At 37.6% G+C, this 19,536-nt stretch overlaps 1 protein-coding gene and 1 pseudogene across 15 annotated transcripts in view; both read left to right on the plus strand.

Moving 5' to 3' along the window:
- The window catches only part of ERC1 (ELKS/RAB6-interacting/CAST family member 1), a 523,541-nt gene that overhangs the window by 358,394 nt on the left and 145,611 nt on the right, over window positions 1-19,536 (plus strand). The gene's annotated exons all lie outside the window — the stretch shown is intronic.
- On the plus strand, window positions 7,191-17,873 carry LOC147579399 (SRA stem-loop-interacting RNA-binding protein, mitochondrial pseudogene; annotated as a pseudogene).

A 19,536-nucleotide genomic window follows, 5' to 3' on the forward strand; every position in this document is an offset into this window, starting at 1 on the left:
AGTTTATATTTTGAAACCCTTCTACAGTACATTTTGGTCATCGTGTTGTAATGTAACAAAGCAAACAGTCCTTAGCCACACGAGTCTAGGGAAATAAGACTCATGACTTGACTAGAGGTTAAAAGATATAATTGGAGACAAATATAAAACACAGGCTATAATTGGGTTTCTTCTTTCTGCTTTTGTTCTCACAGCCCAAACTTTGTAAGGAATATTAATATTTGTTAAGTTCCTACCATGTGCCAGATTCACAGTTGTAATGAAGCATATTATTTGTAACTGCCTCAGTCTTAACAACTGCTCTGGGAAGTTTAAGAATCCGTATTCCCATTTTATAGATAAGAAAAATGAAGTTCGAGAAGTCTCTTGTCTCAAGTCACACAGGAAGTATATGACAACATTGAAGTCCAAAGCACCTGCTATTGTGTCTGATAGTGTACCTCAAGTCAGAGTTTTCTATTTATCTATTTGTTATTCTTTTTGAAAATTTAAGCTAGAGCAAAAGTAGAAAGAATAAGGCAAAAATTAGCTCAAAGTAAAGTGCTTAGGAAATAAACATTATTTGTACTAGGCTATTGTCTAGAAGAAGGAAGCAACCATGTTTCAGATTAAGGTGGGGGTAGGAAAGGTATCAGTGAACACTCACTCCACCTTAGAAAAAACACATCCAAGAATTTCATAACCAGCTAAATAATTCTTTAAGTATAATGGCAAAATTAACATCATCAGGCATGCAAAAACAAGAAAACAAACAAAAAAAAAGAATTCAGTATCCATAAATCTTTCCTGAACAAGCCAATTAAAGATAAAATTCAATAAACAAAAAAGAAATCAAGTAGGCGAGTACTGATTCTTGTCATATATCTACGCACATATACAAAAGGGAAAATAGGGAAAACATAGTGGAACCATAATAACACTCCAGCTTGAATATAAGTTGAATTTAATTTTAACAGAATGAGCAAATGGAATTTCAACTGAGTATTTCTTTACCACACAGGAAAAGAATTTCCAAGATACCCTCTCAAGGGTAAGAAAAAAGATTAAGAGATTAGGGTCATGTTTTTCAACATTTAATCTAAGTTTTAATTCACCCTGTGCTCTAAAAAATTAGGAAATTAACACTTCTTACCAGTATATAAAGATTTTTTTCATTTCACCTTCACCAAGGTTTGTAACATTTACATTTGAATTTATAACTAATTCCCAGATTTACTTAAGTCTGGGTTCTACATTTAAATTCAGTGCTTACCACTAACCGTTATCACATTTTCTCTTTACTTTCCTAAATTCTTTGTTTCGTTTCTTTTTTGTTTGTTTATCGAATTTTATCTTTAATTGGCTTTTTCAGGAAAGATTTGTGGATACTGAATTCTTTTTGTTTGTTTTGTTTTTGCATGCCTGATGATGTTAATTTTGCCATTATACTTAAAGAATTATTTAGCTGGTTATGAAATTCTTGGATATTTTTCTAACATGGAGTGAGTGAGTGTTCCCTGATACCTTTCCTACTACCCCCACCTTATCTGAAACCTGATTGCTTCCTCCTTGTAGACAGTAGCCTAAGGGCTCCAAATGGAGTCACTCTGCTTTTCTATAGCCTGAGGGGTGTAAGGAGAAGGCACAGCCCTCAGCTAGGGCCCTGCACAGTCTTTGTTGGACAACCTGGGCTCAGTTTTTTTGTCTTGTGAAATTTGATAAAATGTCACATACTCACTTTGGTAGGAGTGAGGAGAGTTCAAATCATTTGTGAAATTCTTTAGTGATCCCCAAACAACAACCTATCCTGGTAGGGTTTTTTTTGCCTGTACTGAGGCTTCTGTAAATAAGTATTTTTCTTGATTTTCATTTCTTGAGCTGTCAATTCACCCTTCAATCTTACTTTCTCCAAATTTGGAGTTGTTAGTCAGAATCCTCAGCATTTTGTTACCTCACTTTTTTTTTTTAATGTTTATTTTAGAGAGGGGTTGGGGCAGAGAGAGCTGGAGATAGAGGATCTGAAGCTGGTTCTGTGCTGACAACAGAGAACCCAGTGTGGGGCTCAGACTCACAAACTGTGAGATTATGACCTGAGCTGAAATCAAGAGTTGGTCACTTACCCTACTGAGCCACCCAGGTGCCCCTAAAATTACATATTTTAAGTGTTTGTGTAATCTGGTTATATTGAAAATTTAACACAAGTCTGTTAATTCAATAAGTGTTTACCAAATACCTATTTTAGATGCCAAGGAGGGATGTATAAAATACACTAAAGCATGGTCAAGATAAAAAATAGAAACATATACATGGTTGTGTGTGGCCACATTGTACCATTCACATATTGACAACAACTCAAATTGTACTGTGCAGTTGGCCATGTATAAAAGTAGTACAGAATTCTGGCCGTCATCAAATTACATGAGAAGGGACATAGGAATTGATGGGCAGTGACAGCTTTAGAAGGTTATGATGTCAGAAAAGGATTTTGAAAGCTGGGTAACGGTTGATAAGACATAGAGAATTACAAGTAACTGAGTAATATTGAAGCATAAATTAAAATGGGTGAGGAGGGAGATAGAGCCATAATCATAGCTCATGAAAGGCCTTATGGACCATAACCAAGGAATTTAGCCTTTATCCTATATTAGCTGTTTATTTCCACATAACATGTTATCCCAAATTTAATTACCGAAAACAAAAATTATCTCAGCTTCTGATGGTCAGGAATTTGGGAACCTCTTAGTTGTGTGCTTCTGATACCAGACCTCTCACGAGACTGCAGTTCAGATGTCAGCTGAGGCTGCAGTCATCTGAAGTTCGATTGTGGTATCAAAAACTTTGGCCAGGATGGCAAAGTCATGTAGCTGTTGAGAAGAGTCCTCATTTTTTCATTGGCTATTTGCAGGAGACTTTATTTCCTCACAGAATGGGCCTCTCTGTAGGATGCTCACAGCATGGCAGCTGGCTTCCCAGAGAGTGGGTGATCCCTGGGTGAGGGGACACTGAAGACAGAAGCCACAGTATTTTTTATAACATGATCTTGAAGTGATTTACATCACTTCTACCATCTTATATTGATCACACAGATCACCATTGGTATCATGTAGAAAGAAGGTACAAAAGGGTATGATTACCAGATTGTGGGGATCAATGGGGGCCATATTGGGAGGCTGGTTATCCTATCCTAGGAGCTATAAAAAGCTATTGAGTGTTTTGAGCGTAGAAGTGACATTTATATTGCATTTCACATATATGATTCTGCTGTGAAGAATGAGGTATAGAGGAGAAAATCAAAGTCATGAAAATACTGTAGTAATCCAGAGTTTCTGAGATCCTGAAATGAAGCAGTGCTTATGAGATCTAAGAGATGGAGAAATATTTGAAAGAAAGGACATAATAATTTATTGGTTTTGATTGGTTGTGGTGAGGGAGGAAGTAGAGGAGTTAAGGATGACTCTTAGGTGTCTGAGTTGAGAAATAGGTGGATATTGGTCCACTGAAATGCAGGACAGTAAGATAGATATAGCCAATAGACATTTGGATATCGTAGGTCTGAAGTTCAAACAGAAGGGAATGAATAAGAGTATAAAATGAGAGGAGGCCCGTAAGATAGATCACTAGGGGATTCAACATGTGGATGTGAGGGAAATGACCCAGCAAAATGAAGAAGAAATGTTATGAGCTAGATAGTAAACCAGCAAAGTATGATTTTAAGGAAGCCAAGGGAGAATATAGTGTTGAGAAAACAAGGAAGTATAGCTAACCTATAATCATTAAAATGAGAAGCTCAGTGAAGCTCTGAAGTATAGTTTGGAAAGCCTAAACTAAATGCTTTAATTTAGTGAGTTATATGGTAACCCTAACCTCAGTGTGAAAACAAAATATAAATAATTTTTTCCAAGGTAGTATTGTTAGGATCTTAGGATACCATTTCCATTACCCCCTCCAAAATACACACACACACACACACACACACACACACACACACACACACACACACACACGTACATCCACCCTCCCACACACACACAGAGTCCACATAACTTTACAAGACAAAATTAGCTTCTTCTCCACCTCTTCCACATCATAAGACGATGGACAATAAAAGGAGTCAGCAAACTTTTTTCTGTAAGGGCCAGATAGAAAACATGTTAGACTTTGTAGGTCATATGGTCTGTTTTATAACTATTCAACTGTGTCATTGTAGTGTAAAAGCAAGCATAAATAATATGTAAATAAATACAAGTGGCAGTGTAACAGGACAGCTTCATTTACAAAAACAAGTGTCATAGCAGTTTTACTTCTAGGTGTATACCCAAAAGAATTGAAAGCGGGAATTCAAACACATATTTGTACACCATTGTTCATTGCAGCATTATTTACAATAGCCAGAGGTGGAAGCAACCTAAGTATTTATCAACAAATAAGTGGATAAAATGTGGTTTGTGTGTGTGTGTATACACGCAATGGAATATTATTCAGCCTTGAGAAGAAATGAAATTCTGGCATGTGCTGCCACATGGGTGAACCTAGAAATTATTATGCTAAGTGGGGTCCCCACCTGGGTGGCTCAATGGGTTGAGTGTCCGACTTCGATTCAAGTCACAGTCTTGTGGTTCATGGGTTTGAGCCCCTTGTGAGACTTTGTTGCTGACAGTGTGGAGCCTGCTTCAGGTTCTCTGTCTCCTCCTTTCTCTGCCCCTCCCCCATTTGCACGCGCGCACCCACGCGTGCTCTCTGTCAAAAATAAACATGTTTAAAAAATTAAAAAAAAAGAAATCATTAAGTGAAAAAAAGCCATACACAGAAGGACAAATATTTTATGGTTCTGCTTATCTGAGGTACTTAGAATAGGCAAATTTATACAGACAGAATACAGAATAGAAGTTACCAAGAGCTGAGCAAGTGGGGAATGGGGAATTATTGTCTCATGGGTGTAGAGTTTCTGTTTAAAGATATGAACACATTCCAGAAATGGATAGTGGTAGTGGTACAACACTGCAGTGTACTTAATGCCACTGAATCTTACACTTGATGGTAACAGTGGTAACTTTTATGTACATTTTACTACTACTACTACTACTAATTATAATCATAATAAAATAGGCAGCAGGTAAATTTGGCTCCTGGGTTATAGTTTACCAGTCCCTGGACCATAAATTCTTGAGTGCAGAGATTGTGTTTCTTTCAACTTATATCCATAGTGTCCAACACCTACAGCTGTTTTATTGAAGATGTACAGAAGTTCAACGTAGCCAAATGAAATTAAGAATTTGGGTCTTCCTTTTTTACCTGTGTATTTATTTTCATAGTCTGCTTAATGTTTATTTAGTGCTTAATTTTTTATTGCAGATTGAACACATTTACTCTATGATGTCTAGAGATCACAGGAGGAAAAAAATATTTAAAAAAACTTTTTTTTTAACGTTTATTATTGTTGAGAGAGTGCGAGTGGGGGAGGGGCAGAGAGAGAGAGGAAAACACAGAATCCGAAGCAGGCTCCAGGCTCTGAGCTGTCAGCACAAAGCCTGATACAGGGCTCGAAGTCATGAACTGTGAGATCATGGCCTGAGCCAAAGGCAGACGCCTAACCAACTGAGCCACCCAGGCGCCCCAAATATTTTTTTGTCATTAAACATTGAATGACTCTGATTCCTCCATATAATTGTGAAAAATGTCGTTTCTGATAAGCTCATATTATACATAACATGTTTATGTTTTCTCTTTACACATATAAATAAAAGCCTTACATTTTGCACAGTAACTGGCTTATCTTTTTTTTTTTAATGTTTATTTATTTTTGAGAGAGAGAGAAAGCGAGCACAAACGGGGAGGGGTAGAGAGAGAGAGGGAGACACAGAATCTGAAGCAGGCTCCAGGCTCCAAGCTGTCAGCACAGAGCCTGACGTGGGGCTTGAACCCACGAACCGCAAGATAATGACCCGAGCCAAAGTCAGACAACTCAACCGACTGAGCCACCCAGGCACCCCATCTGGCTTATCTTCATGGTAGAATCAGTGACAGTAAGTAGTCTGGGTGAGAAGTGGACCTGAGTGACAAGAATAGGTTTGTCATCTTGTATAGCTCCATGTCGATCTGTAGAAATCACTAATACTGGAGAGAATATTGAAAGGGTTTTTCTTAGGTGAAAACCTGTACTTTTTTCATATTACATTATATCCTTTACATTTCTTTAGTGCTATTTGTAAATATTTATTAATGTTCATATATATTTAATATAGGTCCCTCTTTACAAAGGAGGAAACTGAGAGGGTAAAACTTGGTAAACTTTAAAGGGGATCATAATCCTTAATGACAGGAGGAATTTCATGTTTCAATTAAAAACCTTAGTCATCTATGGCCCAACTCAAAAAATTGACAATCCTCCTTTTATTTCTAGGAGAATCACTGATTGATTGACCCTAACAGAGTAAGTAGATATTATCAGTCAGCTGATACTCAGGAAACAGAGTATGTTGTGACATTTGTGGGATTTTGTTGTTATTTTTTGAGCAGTAGGAAAAAGTGTATTAGAGTATAAGATTAGAAAGTAAATGGGGCGCCTGGGTGGCACAGTCGGTTGAGCGTCCGACTTCAGCCGGGTCACGATCTTGCGGTCTGTGAGTTCGAGCCCCGCGTCAGGCTCTGGGCTGATGGCTCAGAGCCTGGAGCCTGTTTCCGATTCTGTGTCTCCCTCTCTCTCTTCCCCTCCCCCGTTCATGCTCTGTCTCTCTCTGTCCCAAAAATAAATAAATGCTGGAAAAAAAAAAAAAAGAAAGTAAAAATAGTATGAAAGCTCTCTTTACAGAGGGGACATTCAAAAGTGAATGCCCCTGATATTTGTTTTTTTAATAGCTAGATAGTTTTGAAGTTTTTTGCTTTTTGTTTTTTTTGTTTTGTGTTTTTTTTCTAGACTTGGGGCCAGAATCAACTGAGGATGGTATTTTATAGTTCATAGTTTAGAATTGAGACAAGCACAATTGTTCATCTTTCGGTAGACTCTTGGCAGTTTTCAAATGTATTTTTTGAAATATATCATTGAAATACTAGGTTATATTTTAGTGCCAGTACTAGTGTACTAGAGCCACAGTTTACTTTTTCAAACTGTGCTTACCTTATTAGTCAATTTAAAATGCACCCAAATCAAGGGGCGCGTGGGTAGCTCTGTCCCTTGAGTGGCTGACTTTCGACTCAGGTCATGATTTCATGGTTTGTGAATTTGACCGCTGCGTCAGGCTCTGTGCTGACAGCTCAGAGCTTGGAGCCTGCTTTGGATCTGTGTCTGCCTCTCTCTCTGCCCCTCCCCTGTTCACACTCTGTGTCTCTCTCAAAAATAAATTTTTTTAACGTTATTATTCATTTTTGAGAGAGAGAGTGTGAGCAGGAGAAGGGCAGAGAGAGAGGGAGACACAGAATCTGAAGTAGGCTCCAGGCCTGGGGTTTGTACTCATGGACTGTGAGATCATGACCTGAGCCAAAGTTGGATGCTTACCCAACTGAGCCATCCAGGCACCCACCCCTCCAAAAATGTCTTTAAATGCATCCAAATCAAAATTAACTACCTTGAAGAGGGAAATTGAAGTAATATGGTAATTTCCAGGTAGAGAAATTCTGTAAAACTCAAACATGTCTGTTTTGATAATCCTTAAGAAGTATTTCCTACAAAATACTAAATAAATTTTGTGATTGTTATCAAGTTTCACATTACCCCAGAAAGTATTCATTTGTTGTCAGGTTAAGAATTCAAGGCTTTTCTAGAAGAGAACTTTTCGACATTTTTCAAATATTTCTCCAATATGTTGATTCTTTAGAGTGTGATCCATTTTATTTATTTATTTTTTATTTTTATTCTCAAATTAGTTAACATACAGTGTAGTCTTGGCTTCAGGGGTAGAACCCAGTGATTCATCACTTACATATAACACCCGGTGCTCATCCCAACAAGTGCCCTCCTTAATGCCCATCACACATTTAACCCACTCCCCTACCTCCACCAACCCTCAGTTTGTCCTATGTATTTAAAGCATCTTTTGGGTGATCCATTTTAAAGCTTATCTGCAGTGTTTATTTATACTGTCTGGCAGGCCATGAAGGCTTGTGGCATTTCCTAGTGAGAAACAACTCCATGCATGACTGATGTAAGTGATCTGCCAACTGCCTCTTCTTGATTTGAGTGTCTTTTCTAGCAAGACACAGATGCTTGAAGTGAGCCCGAGGTCATTAAAAAGGAACATATCTGCCCCATTTGTTTACTGAAGCTTTAATATTTATTAATTAAAGAACTTTTATTATTGAATTCTTTCTAGGAAACTTGTTCAACTGTATGGTCAGTGGTAAAGTATCAGCTTAAGGAAAAAATTGTGCAATGTCTTAAAACATAATATGACAAGATTTACAAAGACCTGTGTCCCCTAAGATTTATAAGCAGTCATATTATCATCAACATGTAGTTTGTTTGTAGTTGCTGAGAATTCCCATAGTCCTTTCTTTTTTCTCTTTTTGATTCACTGGAAAGCTTTTGCCTCGATAGGTCTATGAATCTGTTATTTTAGTTTGCCTTGATCTCCAATTGCCATGCTCAAATTTTTGAACACCTCATGCATGTGTACAGTCCAGTCATTTTGATGACTTGGGAAGGTGTGAAGAGGCTAAGGAGCAAGACTCCGTATTTTCTCTTAGTCTGATTCTTATTGCAAAGGAATGTAGTAGAGCACTGCAGCTTTTTGTACCTATTGGCTGCATGTGCCCAAAACATAAACAGTCAAAGTAAGTCTTTATTGAATAAAAATAAATTTGCCTCAGTTGTATCACAGAATATCAGGGCGTTGGGATCAGTTCTGTAGCCATCATGGGGAGCCCCAACACTTTTTCTCCAGGATTTCTTCAAGAAGAAGTATAAAATAATATTAGTATGTGATGGGCCTTTGATTTGGAAGCCTCAGTAAATTCGCAAACTGATATTGATTGTCTAGCTATAAACTGTTCAGCATCTTACTCATAAGTAGTTCTTTTTGATAACTGGGAATGTGGTTTTGTTTGTTTTAGTGGCTTTAAGCATTTTATTCAAAGAGTTGAGGACATAAAAAGATAGTTTGATGATTATATTTAGATGCTAATGTAAAAAGCCCTTAGGAGTTCAAAAATCATGCCTTTTACAACTGGTTATATGTCCAGTTTTCCCAAACAAGAGTATGGAATTATTGCCAGTCTTGGTTTAAAGTATACATGATACCTATATAAATCATACTGATTGCAGAATAGGTCTCCAAGCCCAAAGAATGCCCTGGCAACTTTGTCTCTAGGATTGCTTTAAATGGTGTTCCTTATTGAGTTATCTAGAGGGAAACCAGGTTCAGTCATTTGCTTTTTTATTTTAGGTACCGAATGGTGCTCTTGCTTTATGAGTTTTAAAGCCTGGGAAATTTGACACGGGGAATATTATTTTTTGAATGGGTAAATAAAGTTAGGGAAAAACAGGGAACAAAAGAGATAAAAGGATGCGATGCATTCAAATTTATTCTGTAGTTCTGTTACCATAATAATTCACTCAGAGGGGATTCATTTTGAATTTCGTATTTAGTGTTAAAAGGAACAGAGCTGGGGCAAGTGCAGGCCAGCACTGAGTAACAATGGTGGATTGAGATCTATTGTATTTTTAAGTGATTCCAGGGCTGTCCAGGTGTCCTGATTTAAAGGCTGCTTCTTGAGTCAGGAAATTGTATCTTGTTCTGAGGTTTACTGTAATAAAGTACACAGTCCTAGGGGATGGTACTGCTGGCCTCATGAATCACTTTACAGGCTGGCTGTACTGACCCAAGCCTCATGATTTATTTATGTCATACCAGAGTAGGAATGGCAAATATGTAAGGCACACATGGTTTCTGGGATGGTTCTTTAACAGGAAAACTGTCATAAATCCATAAAGTGAGATAGGGCAGAGCAGCCGCAGCTCATGTCATGTCCAAGAGATCTCTTCCTATTTTATAGTGATGTATAGTTCTAGAACTGGGTAAGTTTAGCATTTTGCTTGGAATGTGTCCTTGGGCTTTTTGTGTGCTATGTTTTAGTCCATCCAGTCTTGGATTTATTACTTACATCATCATCTGCATCTATGCTTGTGATTGCCAGTATTGCAACAAGATTAGAATTTTACCTAGCATTTGAACTTCATTTGATTCCCAGCACTAATAAAGAGATGCTCTTAGAATTGTATTTAGGATTTGTATGGCTAGTCAGATATTGAGCCAAAATGGACAAGATACTAATTGATTTTTCACCTTAATCTGAATGAAATCACGTTATTTTAATTAATCTTTTTATTTTGAGATGATTGTAGATTCTGTAGAATCACATATAGTTGTAAAAAATAATACAAAGAGATCCCCAGTTTCCCCAGCAGTAACATCTTACAAAACCAGGATGTGATATTGTGTACAGTATCACAACCAGGATATAGACTTTGATATAGTCAAGATACAGAACACTTCTGTCACTACAGAGATCCCCTTTTATACTCACACCCACTTCCCTCTCACCCCACCTTCCTTGTTCTTGGCAGCCAATCTGTTTTCCGTTTTTATAATTTTCTCATTTCAAGAATGTTATATAAATGGAATCATACAGTGTATAATTTTTTCAGAGTGTTTTTTACTCCGCATAGTTATCTGGAGATTAATCCAGATTGTTGCATCTATCAGTAGTTCATTCCTTTTTATTACTGAGTGATATTCCATGGTATGGATGTGCTATAGTTTGTTTTACCGGTCACCTGTAGAAGGACATCTGAGTTGTTTCCTGTTTTTGTCTATTATGGAAAAAACCTATAAACATTTGTGTACAGGTTTTTGTATAACTTAAGTTTCTGTTTTTCTAGAATAAATGCCCAGATGTACAGTTTCTAGATGATATGGTAGTTGCATATTTAATATTTTAAGAAACTGTCAGACTGGTAGCACCATATGACATTCCCAGCAGCAGTGTGTAAGTGATCCTGTTTTCCCACATCCTTGCTAGCATTTGGTGTTGTCTCTATTTTTATTTTAGCAGTTCTGATAATTGTATAATGCTAGCTCATTGTGGTTTTTACTTTGCATTTATCTAAGGGAGAATGATGTTGACTATCCTTTCATGTGGTTGTCATCTGTATATTCTTTTCAGTGAAATAATTCTTAATGTCTTTCCATTTTCTAGAGAGTTTGTTTATTGTTGCATTTTGAGAGTTCTTTAGTCTACTCTTTTGTCAGATATGTGGTTTGCAAATATTTTCTCCCAGTCTGTATCATTCTCTAAACAGAGACTCTTAACCATGACTTTAGTTACTAAGTATATTTGTTATATTAATTTTATTTTTTTTAGGGCAGTTTTAGGTTAATAGCAAAATTGGGTGGAAAGTACAAAGAATCTTCATCACTGCCATCCCCATGTATACACAATCTCCCCCATCAATTGTGGGTACCAGGGTATATTTGTTACAATCAATGAAGCTACATTAATACATTGTTGTTACCCAAAGTCCATAGTTTATGTTAGAATTCGCTCATAGTTTTGTACATTCTGTGGGTTTTGAAAAATGTATAATGTTATGTATCACCCATTGTAGTATCATATAGAATAGTTTCACTGACCTAAAAATCCTCGTGCTCTCATTTATCTCTCTCTTTCCCTAGCCCCTGAAAACCATGTTTTTTTACTGTCTCCATAATTTTGCCTTTTCCAAAATGTGTAGTTGGAATTTTATAGTACGTACACTTTTCAAAATGGCTCTTTTATTTAGTAATATGTATTTGAGTTCTTGTCACATCTTTTTATGGCTTTTATAGCTCATTTCTTTTTAGTGCCAAATAATATTCCATTGTCTTGATCTACCACAATTTATCCATTTACCTACTGAAGGACATCTTACTTGTTTCCAGATTGTGACGATTATGAATAAGGCTGCTATAAACATCCCTGTCCAGGTTTTGGGATGTAAGTTTTATGTGAACGTAAGTTTTCAGTTCATTTGGATAAATACTGAGGAGCATGATTGCTAGATTGTATGGTAAGAGTAAGGGTTAGTTTTTTGAGCAAGAAACTGCCAAACTGTCTTCAAAAGTGGCTGTGCAGTTTCTTATTCCCACCAGCAATGATGAGAGTCCGTTTTATTTCACCAGCATTTGACATTGTTTGTGTTTGGGATTTGGGCCATTCTAATAGGTGTGTAGCGATACCTCATTAGTGTTTTAATTTGTAGTTCTCTATTGACATATGATGTTGAACATTTTTTCATATATATATATATATATATCTTCTTTATTTTACACATATTTTCTCCCAGTCTGTGGCTTGTCTTCTCAATCTCTTGATACTTGAAATTTTTAAACACATGTGTTTTATGAAATAATGGTATATGCTTATTTTACAACATAAGTATCCAGAATACAGACTTATTTGCTTAAATTAAATAATTTAAGATTCTTTTGTTTTAATGGAGAGACAATATTAATGAAATGTAGAAGTAATTCTTAGATACACATGTTAACCGAATTGGAGTTTATTTTCCAATTTTATAAGTGTCATTTACAGATAACTTTTTAGAAGGAAACAAGCAATTCCTTTTTAAAATATAATTGAAGAGCTGATAAATAAATTACTACTTAGTGTGCACTGCCTCAAAAGGCCTCAAAATCCATTAGGCCACCAATTTCAACCCAGTACAACATATTGAAATTCCCTCTTCTCCCCGGAGTTTCAAAAGGGCTAAAGCTTCAACCTACCTTATTGTTTCACAGAGTTCTTAGGGCACTCCAGGCTCAGTCTACCAACAGACTTCACATGTACCCGTGTTCTAGTTACCTAGATTTCTCGGGGTAACATTTTAAGATGGAGGCCTTATCTTGGCTCAGTGCTTAATGTGACCTTTGTCACATACAAGACATTTAATGAGTGTGTACTGAACTGAGCTGAACCACCAAGGGCAAGAGGAATTAGAAGACCGAATTTTAAGTGAAAAGGATGAAAAAGGCACTAAGAAAGGAAAGTATGTATTTGGGAAACAGGACAATTTTCAAATGACTAAAGCATCATGCTGGAACGTTTGGATTGTAGCCAAATTGTGAATGGTTTGATTGTCGTGTAGCTTGTAAGTTTGTGTACTTACTTTTACATAGAATGGTGAATTTTTATAGCTAGAAGATATTTAGAATTTATATTGTTAATCCAAAAAACGTCCAATTGAGATCTGTCACTAGATTCTCATAATTTCTCATTCTCCTATTCCTTCAGTCTTAGGTTCTTTTTAAATTTAACTTTATTTAATTTATTTTTTTAATTTACACCCAAGTTAGTTAGCATATAATGCAACAATGATTTCAGGAGTAGATTCCTTAATGCTCTTTACCCATTTAGCCCATCCCCCCTCCCAAAACCCCTCCAGTAATGCTCTGTTCTCCATCTTTAAGAGTCTCTTATGTTTTTGTTCTCTTCCCTGTTTTTATATTATTATTTTTGTTTCCCTTCCCTTATGTTCATCTGTTTTGTATCTTAAAGTCCTCATATGAGTAAAGTCATATGATATTTGCCTTTCTCTGACTAATTTTGCTTCACATAATACTCTCTAGTTCCATCCATGTAGTTGCAAATAGCAAGGTTTCATTCTTTTTGATTGCCGAGTAATACTCCATTGTATATCTGTATACCACATCTTCTTTATCCATTCATCCATCGATGGACATTTGGGCTTTTTCTATACTTTGGCTATTGTTGATAGTGCTGCTATAAACATTGGGATGAATGTGCCCCTTCGAAACAGCATAGCTGTATCCCTTGGATAAATCCCTAGTAGTGCAATTGCTGGGTCATAGGGTAGTTCTATTTTTAATTTTTTGAGGAACCTCCATACTGTTTCCAGAGTGGCTGCACCAGTTTGCATTCCAATTTTTTTTTAATGTTCATTTATTTTTGTGGGGAGGGGCAGAGAGAGGGAGAGGGAGACACAGAATCCGAATCAGGCTCCAGGCTCTAGGCTCTGAGCTGTCAGCACAGGTCTCAATGTGGGGCTTGAACTCCAAAGCTGTGAGATCATGACCTGAGCCAAAGTCAGATGCTTGACCAACTGAGCCACCCAGACACCACCCCCCCCACCCCCCGCTTCAGTCTTAGGTTGTTAAAGCAAGTATCCTCAAGTGTACTGGCACATGCAACCAGAATTCACAGAAATTTGCAAAAACTAGAAACACATAATTAGAGATTATCTGGAATATTTTTTGAGACTATTACACTTGCTTTTGTTTTTTTCTCTCTTTTTGTTTTTTCAAAGTACATCCAAATAAAACTTCTTATATTCATCATCTCCTGTGTAAGACAATGTGTGTTTATAATAGAACAGTTTTGAAATACCTTCTTTTTCACATGTAATATTAAATGCCAATTCAACACGTGTACTCAATCCAGTCTCTTAGTTCTCATCGTGATAAAATTCTAGGGTATGAGAAGCAATTAAGTCTTCTTACACAGATGTGTACTTGGGCAAATCAAATAATCAACTATAAATTAATATATAATGTTATAATGTTGTTGTAGTTGTTTTTACAACTTCACAAAAAGCTTTTAATTTTCTTATCTTGCTAGAAGAGTAGCAGAGATAAAATGTATTAAGAATTCCTGCGCTGGGGGTGCCTGGGTGGCTCAATTGGTTAAGCATCCAACTCATGATCTCAGCTGAGGTCTTGACTCAGGGTCATGAGTTCAAGCCTCACATTGGGTTCCATGTTGGGTGTGAAGCCCGCTTAAAAAACAAACAAACAAACAAAAAAACAGAATTCCTCCTCTGCAGAGAATGTAACAGAAACTGCAATAGGCGAACGTGGGTGGCTTAGTTGGTTAAATGATCTCGCAGTTCAGTTCATGAGTTCAAGCCCTGCATCAGGCCCTGTGCTGACAGCTTGGAACTTGGAGCCTGCTTCAGATTCTGTGTCTCCTTCTCTCTCTGCTCCTACTCAGCTCATACTCTGTCTCTCTCCCTCTCTCTTTCAAAAATAAATAAACATTAAAAAAATAATAAAAAAAGAAACTACCATAGAGCAGATAACAACTCCAATCCAATCAATAGATAATAATAAGCCCCTTTGTCAACTGTGATACAATTCACTAGAAGTTATTTCGTTTTGCCTCCTCTGACTCAAGCAAGAACATTCCCCAATAATGTTATATTTTAATCTCCACAAAATTTAATAGTATAGTCTAAACATGAAAGAGCCATAGAAGAGGCACATTTGTTTTTTGTACTGTTTATAGTAATTTCTTAAGCCTTACTCTGTTCTCCAAAATAACCAAAGGAGGAGTTCCAACATCAATTAACTATTGTTTAATTGAGATCGTAAGAATAGGCTTTATACATGTACAGCTTACAGATTGCTTTAAATAAGATATCAGGGAAAGGGAGTTGAGTTCAAGATGGTGGCATAGGAAGTTCATAAATTCACTCCCATGGACAGCTACATATGGAATAATTTCCTCTGGAAAATGCCAGAAAACTGGATGAGCAGAGCCCCCACACAAAAGGACAGCATCAAGATGCGTAGGAGAGGCAGAGACACTGTCTTGCCAAAAAAGACCCATCCTATTTGGAGCAGTTCACAGTCATGAGGGATCTCAAAAATACTGAACTATTCTCTCATGATGCTCCATATCAGGCATGCCAGCTCTTAATCCTGCACAAGAGAGATAAGACCCCTAAATGCCAGGTTTTGAAAAACAAGGACTATGAAAACCGTAGATTTATAGGGAACAGAGACCTCCCCTCCCCCAAAGGGCTCACTCACAGACTCATTCTCCCTGAAACCTAATTCAAAAATACCAATTTGAAAAGCATGTAGACCGGTTGTGGAGGAGACTCACTTACTAATCTTAAAATGCCTACTGGAGAGGTAGGAAGCTTTTGGGACTTTTTTCATGGATGGAATCATTGGCAGATCCAATTGTAATTTCATCCTGCCTTTCCATTGTCACAGCCAGTAGATGCCATTTTGGAACTGTCCCTCTACCCTGCTGGAGTCAGTGAGTGTGCCCTGCTGAGAACTCTGGCCCACATCCTCGTGCAAGGATGTGTCACAGCCTAGCCCACAACTACTTTCCAATGCCAGTCATATATTGGAGCTAGGCTGGGCAATAACCTTGCCAACCACTACACAACAGATATGGCCACATTTAGTAGATGGGAGTGCACATCCCACACAGGAGACATCCCTTGAGTGCCTAGCTTTGGTCGTCAGAGGGGATTACATTTCTGGGATCCATGTACCATCTCCTTAAAAAGGTGGCTACTTTAAGATTGGGAGAGATATATCTTTTGCCAAATACATAGAAACAAAGTTGGGCAAAATGAGACAGAGGATAATGTCTCAAATGAAAGAACAAGACAAAACATTGGAGAAAGACATTAATGTAATGGAGATAAATCATCCACCTGGTAAAGTGTTCAAAGTAATGGTCATAAAGATGCTCACCAAACTCAGCAGAAGAATGACTGAACACAGATCCTCAACAAAGAGAAAACATAAGCTTCAAACAAGTTACAGAGCTGAAGAATATAATGACTGAACTGTAAAGTACACTAGAAGGAGTTTAACAGCACAGTGGGTGAAACTGAAGATCAAGATCAGCAAATTGGAAGACAAAGCAGTAGAACATACCCAGATAAAGCAGCAAAACAAAAAAGAATTTTTAGAAATGAAGATAAATTCACTTTGGGGACAGTTTCAAGTAGAATAACATAAGGCTCCCAGAAGTAGAATAACAATAAAGCTCCCAGAAAGGGCTAGAAAACTATTTGAAGAAATAAAGGCTGGAAACTTCCCTAATCTGGGAAAGGAAACAGACATACAGGTCCAGGAAACCCAGAGAGTTCCAAAAAAGATGAACACAAAGCAATCCACACCAAACACATTACAATTAAAATGGTAAAAGTTAGAATCTTAATAAGTTTTAATAAAAATTTTTTAACATTTATTGTTGAGAGAGAGAGGAGACACAGAATCCAAAGCAGGCTCCAAACATATTGCAATTAAAATGGTAAAAGTTAGAATCTTAATAAATTAAAAAAAATTTTTTTTAACATTTATTTATTATTGAGAGACAGAGAGCATGAGCATGGGAGGGAGAGACAGAGAGAGGAGGAGACACGGAATCTGAAGCAGGCTCCAGGCTCTGAGCTGTCAACACAGAGCCCAACGCGGGGTTCGAACTCGTGAACTGCGAGATCATGACCTGAGCCGAAGTCAGACGCTCAGCCAACTGAGCCACCCAGGCGCCCCAAAGTTAGAATCTTATAAGCAGCAAGATAAAAACAACTTAATATATACAAGGGAAACTCCATAAGGCCATCAGATTTTTCGGCAGAGATTTTGAAACCAGAAGAGAATGGCATCCAACAAAGAGTTCTCAACCTAGCAAAATTATCATTCAGACTTGAGGGAGAGATTAAGAGTTTTCCAGACAGATCTAAAGATGGCAACTTCATTAGTGAGGGACTCTGTGGCACTGTGCATGAGTACTAGCCCTCCTGTGGCTTCTGTCGGAAAAATTCCCTGGACCGCAGCCTCCAGTGAGCTGAGAGAACACTTTGCCCAGTTTGGCCGTATATGAAAGTGCACTGTATCTTTTGACAAAGACTGGATTTTACAGAGGCATGGGTTGGATTCAGTTTTCTTCAGAAGAAGAACTTCAGAGTGCACTACAACAAGAATACCATATTATTGGTGGAGTAAAGCTCCATATTCAAGCTCAGAGACCAAAAGCTTTGCAGGGGAATCAAAGATCTGATGAAGATAAGGATTTTTGAGACTATTTTGAGACTATTACTACAAGCAAAAGTTAAAGGAGTTCATCACTACTCAACTGACCTTATAAGAAATGATAAAGGGACCTCTCTAAACTGGGTGGGGGGGGTGGAGGGGGGACACTAATTAATTACAAGAAAACATAAGAAACTAAAAATCTCACTGGAAAAGGTAAATATGTAGTAAAAGTAATGGCTCAGTCACTTAAATATGAAGGTTAAAAGACAAAAATAGAAAAATTAAAACTACAATAATTAGTTAAGTTTAGGCATTAGGGATGCTCAGAAATGAAAAGATGTAAAATGTGTCATCAAAAAAAGATTGCATGGGCAAGAGGGCAGGAATGTAAAATTATGGAGTGTGTTCAAATTTAACTTGCTGTCAACTCAAAATATATTTTGTTCTAGGGGCACCTGGGTGGCTCAGTCGCTTGAGCATCCACCTCAGCTCAGGTCATGATCTCTAGTTCATGGGTTCAAGCCCTGCATCAGGCTCAATGCTAACAGCTCAGAGCCTGGAGCCTGCTTTGGATTGTGTGTCTCCCTCTCTCTTTGCCCCTCCTCCGCTCACTCTCATACTCAGTCTCTCTCTCTCTCAAAAATAAACATTAAAAAAAAATAGATCATTCTGTACATAGGAAGCTATATGTGAACTTGTCAGTAAGCACAAAACAAAGACTTAAATACCGAAAAGCACATGAGAAAGGACAGACAGAAAGCAATTCCCAAAATGGCAGTAAGTACATACCTATCAATAATTACATCATTACCATATATGTGTGTGTGTGTGTGTGTGTGTGTGTGTGCGTGTATTTATATTTATATAAATGTTTATTTTCAAGAGACACAGAGACATAGTGGGGAAGGAGCAGACAGAGAGACATAGAGAGACAGAGAATCCAAAACAAGCTCTGTGCTAACAGCACAGAGCCTGATGTGGTGCTCAAACCTATGAACTGTGAGATCATGACCTGAGCCAAAGTCAGACGCTTAACTGACTGAGCCACTCGGGCACCCCATTAATTGCTTTAAATATAGAGACTAAACTCCAGTCAAGAAATTGAGTGGTGAGGGGCATCTGTATGGTTCAGTCGATTAAGCATCTGACTTTAGCCCAGGTCATGACCTCATGGTTCGTGAGTTTGAGCCCTGCATTGGGCTCTCTGCTGTCAGCACAGAGCCCACTTTGGATCCTCAACCCCCACCTTCCTCAGCTCCTCTCAAAAATAAACATTAAAGAAAAAAAGAAATTAATGAATGGGTAAATAAAAACAAGACCCATCTCTATGCTGCCTATTAGAGACTCACTTCATAAGTAAGGACACATAGAGACTGAAAGTGAAGGGATGTAGAAACTATACAAATGGAAACATAAAACTGGTGTAGCTATACTCACAGCATACAAAACAGGTTTTAAAACAAGACTGTCATGGGGCACCTGAGTGTCTCAGTCGGTTGAGTGTCCGACATCAGCTCAGGTCATGATCTTGCAGTCTGTGAGTTCGAGCCCTGCTTCGGGCTCTGTGCTGACAGCTCAGAGCCTGGAGTCTGCTTTGGATTCTGTGTCTCCCTCTCTCTCTGCCCCTCCCCCGTTCATGCTCTGTCTCTCTCTCTCTCTCTGTCAAAAATAAACATTAAAAAAATTTTTTTAAATAAAAAAAAGACTGTCATAATAAACAAATAAGGATATTACATAATGATAAAGGGATTAATCCAACAAGAAGGCATAACACTTATAAATA

The sequence above is a fragment of the Puma concolor genome, chromosome B4, assembly GCF_028749965.1.
Source record: "Puma concolor isolate L17-30 chromosome B4, mPumCon1.1.hap2, whole genome shotgun sequence".
NCBI lineage: Eukaryota > Metazoa > Chordata > Mammalia > Carnivora > Felidae > Puma > Puma concolor.